Below are 8,136 nucleotides of genomic sequence, written 5' to 3'. Positions count from 1 at the left end.
CCTTCCTCCAGGCTGCTAGCTAGGAGATAGTTACCCTTTCCTCTCCCCTCCCTAAGGGGTGCCTGTCCTTCCCCCGGTAAGGCAAGGCTGGTGGGACCCCCGGCCTCATAGGGCTGACGAAGCTCAGCTCTGCTGTCCTTCAAAATCTTCTCGTTTGTCTGTGGGAGGCACCCAAATGACGGCAGCTTTTCCCTGCCCTCAGCCCTGGGCAGCCTCCTGGACAGGCTGGCATCTGCCTGCCCATGCCTGGGCCCTCTGTTGCAGCAGCCTTCCTTCCTGCTGTATCTGCCCCGCTGCCTCCCCAGCCTAATCTCGGGGTCGAGGTCCCCCTCCTTAACTCCCGCTCGCACAATGGGTTCATTCCATCCCTCGGGCATCACGTGGGTCTGTGCAAACAGCCCACGCACCAGGCACCTTACTCCAGCATCGCTAAGCTGCCGACGCCAACTCCACCCCACCTCCTCTTCACCTCAAGTCCAGAACCCCTAGACCTTCCTCCAGGACCTGTCTCATCCCAAGCTAGACCACCCCAAAACGGGACCCCAGGGAGCCCTTGCTCTTAGGTGTGAGGGCTGGGTGTGTTTTAATGACAAGGGGCACAGCTTGGTCAACAGGGAAGAGCTGTGCTCTTCACCAGCTGGTCTCGATGCTTCGTGTCCTCTGTGTAATTCTGGTATCTCTGTGTAGTTCTGTGTAGTATCTCTGGTTGCAGGCAGCACTGGTTTCCTCTCCCCAGCCTAGCCTTGGGGACCAGCCTGAGACCCACCACAACCCACCCTGCAGTGAGGGGCACAAAGTAACTCCTGATGTCAGAAACGGCAAGGGTTTCCTTCCCTGCATGCCACCACCCATGGGGAACCTCACTGTGGCACTCATTTCTGCTGCAGCCTTTGGCAATGAGAGGGCAAGAGGACTCATGGAGACACCACATATGGGATTCTTGTGCAATTTGGGAAGAAAACTATACACCGAACTTTCCAACAGGGGAAATGTGCCTGGCTCTCTCTCCTGCTGCCCTCCCTTCCATGTCAGTCCAAGAGCAAGATCGCAGCACACATCAAGGCTGCTGTGTGTCCTACCTCCCCCAGAAGCACATACCCTGGAGCGAAGGGGGAGGCCAGGCGAGGAGGGTTTGACAGGAGGTACCGGCTCCCTGGAAGCTGTGGACTGGCTGCTTGTGAGTCCTCCCATCCTCAGCTAGGAGCCACCACTCCAGCTGACACTGAACCCCAGCCTTCAGTGCTCACAGGGGTCACTCTGCCTGAACACAGAAAAGCTACAGCGCAAGGAAGAGAGACCTAAACCATCCCCTGGTGAGCTTTTTTCCCCCCTCAGGCAATCTTCATATCTCCAAAGCCAGCTCTACTCTTGCTATCAACCTGGCCATTCCTGGATCTTTTCCCAGGCAGGCTGGTGTTCATATCCACAGCTGCTGAGCTCCCCTTCTCATCCTTCATCCTTTTAACTTCTTTGGTTGCAAATGCAAAGTGGTGCTCACAGGGCAGTGAGACACTGGTAAATGCCCGAGTCAGCAGGGTCAGTGATTAACATAGGAGCTGGAAAACACACAAAGAGACAGCCTGGGCAGTTCTGTTATGCAGATGACTGCACACACCGGCTTCCAGCATATAAACAAGTAGTTAGCATTTTTCTGTTCCTTGGAGGAGTTCAGTGGGGGGACCAGAGTGCTCCCTGATTTGGTGCAGGATGCTTCAGCATGACAGTAGGCCGTGGAGACCTTTGCAGTTCAGCTCTGGATGCCAAAAGCTTTTCTGCCTGTTGTGCTTTAACCTGCCTGCTGCAGTCCATCCTCTCTCAGACAAGGCCCAGAGCAAAGGTGCAGAGATGTCCAGCTGCGCATGGGTCTCAGGGCACTGTTTCCAGCTGCACTGGAAGGCAGATTTTACTCCTCCAAGTTTGGGCACGGAGTCTTCTCCCAGGTCAAGAGAAACCTCCATATTCAGCAGATAAAATTCTTGTTAGTTTGAACCTCACGAGGAAGGGTGTCCCAAGGACTTGGTGCTGGGTTCTTGTATAAAGTAGGGCTTCCTCTGGTTCTGTCACTGGACTGTGACAATCCCGACAGTGCCACACATGGGGACAACATTCAAACACTCAGTTATCCCCCCCAGCAGGAAAGGTACCCAGTCCCACCTCCACTCCCACCTAGGGGACCTCCAGGAGTGGAGGGAGTCAGAGCACCCTACCGACTGCAGAGCTGTCCATGGCTGGACCAGAGGAGACCATTCAGACAGGATGAGATATGGCTGAAATGGGGCAGCCAAATGCCATTTGGGGCAGGTCAGACTGTGGACCGGTTGCCAAAACCACCTCTGGAATTGGAACAGGTTGACCCAAACCATTCTGTGATCCATCTATGATCTATAAATGGGCTAGATTGACATGTCCATCCCCTTAAAGCCATTACCCATGTCCTGGCTTCTCTTTTTCCCATCTTTCTCACTCCAGAGCACTGCAGAGTCCAAATCCAAGTGCTGTCATCCCTCTAGGGAGTCAGGGAAGCTGGGACTGCTGAGAGACTGGCAGGACTGAGAGTATGGGAGCTTCCAGGAGAGTCTTAAGTGTCTGCTGTCTTGGCAGGGTTTCTCCCCCGGGCCTAGCATTGCTCCATGAGAAAAGAGCAATGAGCAGACCTTTCAGCCTGAGTTGTCAACAGAAATAGGGTTGCTGCAGCTGCAGTCTGCCCACCAGTCTTATGGGGAAGGAAGGTCAAGGGGTTCTGGTATGACTGTGCCCAACAGGGACCTCGAAAACATGGAGACCATCCCAATTTTTGTAGTAACTTTTCAAACTGAATGACAGAAGTTCTGTTTTGGGGTTAACATCTGGTACTTCTCGTTCCCAGCCCTGAAACCATCTCTGAACCCACTGCCTTGCGCCTATGCTGGAGACCTTAAAGGAATGCTTAAATAGACAGGCTGCTGAGCTCTGCAGAGAGGTCCTGTGAGGCACCCTCCTGTCTGTGCATGCCCTGGGACAATGCTGGGCAGATAGACAATTTTGTTCACACCAAGAGGGAGAGTGACAAACAACAGGGAGTTTTCAGCCAGGAGCAACAAAGCTGGAGTGATTGAATTATAGGAGATGATGCAAGGAGCAAAATCTATTTAGTGGTGCTGAAGTGAGAACTGGCGGGCAGGGACATCTGAGTGCATCAACCTCAGCAAGGGAGAGCAGTTAACAGAGGTGATTTCAGCTGTGTGACTGAGGACAGAGGGACAGCACAGAGGGCAGAAGAACATGGCCTGAACTTCGAGACAGCTTGGCAGCAAGGCCCAGCCAGGAGTTTCATCTCCCAAGGGAAGCAGGAGTGCTGGCCTGGGCACTAGGTCCCATCTTGGACAAGAGACCGGAGGCCCCTAAGGCTCTCCCACACCCTGACACCCTCTTCCTCTGCAGTGACTCAGAGCTCAGGTTCATTCCCCTTCCTCCTGCCACCTCCTTCCCATCCTGTAGAGAACACCCAGGGCCCCCATTGCTGTTCTTCTCTCTCTGACTTAAGATCCTTCCTTGGGGACCAGGGGACCTTAGTGCTGTCCCCTGAGAGTCACCCAGAGTACTCTGTCGCTCTCCTAATGGTGTCTGCCTCCCAGTTCTTCTTCTGGGTGATGTTCAGGACTGCCCAGTCTAATGCACCAGGAGTGCACAGGAGAGCCAGGTCTGCCTGTCCCCTGCCCTGGGGCAGCAGAGCCCTGACAAGAGGTCCCATCTCTAATTCTCCTCTGCTTGGCGCAGGGATCTTTTCCTTTCTGGCTTCTGTCCAGCTGGGCTCTCTTGTCCTTCCTGCTCTGTGAGATGGGAGGGTGTTGTGGTTTAAACCTGGCCGGCAGCCGCTTACCCACCCTCCCCTGCTCCAGGGAATGGGGAATGAAATTGGAGGGGCAAGGAGACTTGTAGGTTGAGATAAAAACGATTTAACAATTGAAATAAAATAAAAATAATAATGATAATAATAATAGTAATAATAGAACATACAAACAAGTAATGCACAATGTGATTGCTCACCACCCGCTGACTGATGCCCAGCCCATTTTTGGCTAGTGATCCCAGAGAAGAGAGAATCCTGAAACCACAGTTCCAGAAGCAAGAGTGAGCTTTCTGATCAACCCTCATCTATATACTGAGCATGACATTAGAGGATATGTAGTATTCCATGGCCAGTTTGGATCCGTTGCTCTGGCTGTGCTCCCTCCCAGCTTCTCGTATACCTGCATACTAGCAGGACATGGGAAGTTGAAAAGTCCTTGATTTCTTAGCAACAACTAAAAACATCAGTACATTACCAACGTTCTTCTGATATCAAATCCCATTCTGAATCCAAAACACAGCACTATTCTAGCTACTAAGAAGGGAAAAAAAAAATTAGGTCTATCCCAGCCAAAACCAGGACAGAGGGAAGGTTTGAACTTGGTATCGGCACTGTGCCCGTGCTCCCCAAGGCTCCCAGGCACACAGGAGGGAATTAAATGTGAAGCACCAAGCACAGTACCACAGCGTCGGGCAAGGACTGGGAGTCTTGGCCACATCCTGGGGTCCTGGTCATAGGGGGGGCGGGGGGGGAGCCGGTAACTGCAGGAGATTCAAAGTCAAGATCAAAGCGTTTCTCTCTGAAGCCCTAACACTCTCCTTCCCTCCCACTTGCACATAAAAGCACTCTGCCCTCAGCAGGCTCTCTGCTGGGGAGGGTGGGTGAAGGAGGGGGCTGCTTCCCCCCTCGCTTTTCCTGTGTTACTAATAACTCTTCTCAGAGGTGAAATGGTGAAAATCCTTCCACCCCTCCTCCCCCATGCCTGCTTCTTGCCCAGATCCAAAGGGCCTGAAGCCATTTCAATGACTGTGAGTTCATGGCAGACCTGGCCTGCTTTGGGGTGTTACCAGCTGATGCCAGCACGGGGGAGATGCAGCAAAAAAAGCCTTTGAAGTGTACAGTAGAAAGACACTGTTAGAGGCAAAGCACGAGGAAGGAGGATTGAAAAGAAAGCTGAGCAGTTTGGCCCACAGGAGGGGGAACGGCTAATTAAGGCACAGAGCATGGAGGAGGAGAAGGCAGAATCATTAAGATATCACAGCAGGAGCCGGTGGTGCGGCTCCATGGAGGTTTAAGCCACGCTGGCCTCTGCTGTTTGCTCCCACTTGGTTCTCCAATCCCACCCTCTGCTTTGGGGTGGCACAGGACTGTGGGGGACTCTGTCAGTCAGTTCAGTTTGCTGATCTGGCTGAAAATGAATTTTAGTTCATGCCTAATACAGGCAGAGCTGAAACTCAGGATGGGAGTCTCCATTACCCTTTCCTTACTAATGATCAGAGAGAGGGCTAAAGGTTGCAGGTGATCCCAGATTGAAGAAGCTGCAAGGGCACATACAAAGAGGCTGGAGACTGGAAACATGGGCAGGAAACGGCGGATTCAGTTTTGGAAAGCCCAGGAAGGTGATACTGTTCTGGCAGTGCTTCATTACGCAACATCACACAAACAGGGCAGCATTAAGACATGAGATGGGAAACCTGAGGGAAAGCAAGCTGAAGAGTCAAGGCTGCAGTTTTGTGTTTCTTTTGGTGGTCATGGCAGCTGCTGCTTGTTTCTGAGAGCGCCCAGGGCCGCTTACCCCCCAGAGGCACTGAAAGATAGGCTTGTCAGGCTGCTCCCTACATCCCAGCTACAGGCCAGTAGGCAGAGAGGGACCTGAGGGAAGTGGCAGCACAGGGGGGCAGTGGGGACCACCCGGAGGTAGAAGCTGGGAGCCCGGGGGTGCAGGAGGATCTGGACGGCAGCTTCCTGCACCGGTCCGGAGCAGGGGGAAAATGCATCGGACAGCAGGCAGGGGAGGACGGGGGATGGGATGTTTCACACCTAGCAAGCAGGAGCAGATGGGGCTGGGGTTAAACACCACAAGGAATTAACTTGCACTGCCTCAGGGAGCCCAGGATTTAGCAAGCCGTGCCCAGTTCTCCCTTCCCTGGATCCGCAGCAGACTGTTTAGTGGTGGGTTAGCAATGCAGAGGGGGTTTCTCTTGGGTCTGTAGCTAGTCAGGGAGCTGAGATATGGCCCTGCAGTGTAAACAGAGCCATACAACCCTGCTCAAGTCGTGATTCCCCAGTCCTTTCCCAAGCCCTGCCCCCAGGCACACTCTGAAGCGGCCATGGTGTTTGCTGGGGGAGAAATGTGAGAAGTAGAGCCTGAGTGCTGTAAAAGATGTAAATGTTTCTGTGCTGAGAGCAGCTCTGAGTGTCTAGGGCACAGCCTCGGCGGGGGGATGGAGAGGCACCGAGAAGGCGCTTCTCTTTTGTTCTTGATCTTGGCTGCCTTAGGAGGGGTCCCAGGAAAAATCCTGGAGCTGATTCACTAAAGGGAGCTCACAGCATGTGCTTTATCAGGTGGTGGTCGTGGGGTGACAGAGACAGGACAAAGGGCAGGGAGGAGGAGGAGGTAGGAGGAAGAGTTTGGGATAGACAGTTGTGGCCATCTCATCTCTGTGTCAGATCCCCTGGCTCCCTTGGTGCTGGGAAACCATTTCATCAGGAGGAGAGGGAAGGGGAGGAATATCCCTGCACCATAAGGTGGGTGAGAGAGAAAAGGAGTCACTTCAGACCCAGTAACCATTGACAAGGTGAAACACACAATTGCCACAGCTGCAATACTGCACGGTGAGAGGATATGACTGCCTAGGAGCAACCGTCACCCATGTCTGATGCAACAGCTGAGAAAAAAACCCGATCCTTTTAACATAAAAATTCGTCATCGCTGAGGTCAGGTTTTCAGTGAGCTGATCTCTGCCCTCTGGAGCTTAACCTTTATGACTGATAGCATTGTGAATTCCAGCAGTAAAAGAGCTGAGAGAAGGGAGATGAGGGCGAGGAGAAAGACACTGCTTAGGGACAGGGCCATTGCTGAGGAAACAGTCTGATGTGTCTTCTTTCATCCCTGAGCACATGTACTTTGATTTTGTGTTTTGAAGTGCCTGGACCCCTGAGCAGGTAGCAGCAGAGCAAAGGTGAGGGAGATGAGGATAAGGAAAGAGAAGGAGGGCTGAGAGGCAGGGAACTGGCAGGAGAACGAAGCTACTTGGTGTAGGGGAAGAGGGCTCCACGGGGTATGTGCAGAAGCCCAAAGGCTCTGCAGAAGAAATGGCAACAGATTGGTAGGAGTGAGATGCACAAGGAAGGAAGGGACTCCAGCTTGTAGGATCCCTCATCTCTTATCTTCAGACTTGTCCAGAAATTTACTTGTGCTGAAACATTTCAGAGTTCAGGTGACTACCCAAAGCTGGAAAAAAAAAAAAATAGTTGGTTTCTGTATTAAACTTGAGATCACTGAGAAGCCAGAGAAGGTCAATTCAGTGACACTGCCAATTGCTGCTTTCTTGAAGTTCCTCCCTACTCTCCACCCGGGGTTTCGCACTGCCCGGCTCCCGTTGGTGCAGGAGAGCGGGGAGCACACGCTGCCATTCACCATCACGCTGGGGATCGCTGCCTTATCCTGAGGTCCCGGCTTGCGAAATCTCCCGCAGACAGTGGCCACCACAAGTTGCACACCCTTGCGAAGCAACCTGAAAACTTCACTGCCCACCCCAAAATAACCCAAATGTGCAGGAATCAGCCCTGCTCCTCCGTTCCCGTGTCCCCTGTGACAAGTGGGCATGCCCGCTGCCCACGGGGACCATCCCTCAGCCTCTGGGGTCCCCAGAGGGAGCAGCAGGCGCTTGTCCAGCTCCTTCCTCAGGAGAAGAGGCAGCGGTGCCCTGTTTCTCCGTCCCTGCTGGCAGTGGCAGCCAGGACGCAGCTCGGCCCCGGAGCCGGCCCGGCAGCCACGGCCCTGCCCAGCCACCGCCTCTGGGCCTCTGCCCCGGCGGGCGCTGAGCTCAGCCAGCAGGCTGGTGGTGTAAGCGGGCAGGCGGTGAGGAGGCGGTGAGGAGGCGACAAGGGCCCGCCGCACCCCGCGCGGGGTGGCCGCGGCTGCGTGGGGAGGCTGCGGGGCCGGGCGGGGCCGGGCGGGGTCGGGCGGGGCCGGGCAGTCCCCCCCGCCCGGCGCCGCCAGGGGGCGCTGTGTCCCGCGGGCGGCGCCGCACCCCGCCAGGGGGCGCTGCCGCTCGGTCACGCGCGGGAGAGGCGGTGCTGGC

Source organism: Strix aluco, chromosome 4 (assembly GCF_031877795.1).
Source record: "Strix aluco isolate bStrAlu1 chromosome 4, bStrAlu1.hap1, whole genome shotgun sequence".
Classification (NCBI taxonomy): domain Eukaryota; kingdom Metazoa; phylum Chordata; class Aves; order Strigiformes; family Strigidae; genus Strix; species Strix aluco.
Note: the sequence above shows the minus strand (reverse complement) of the source record.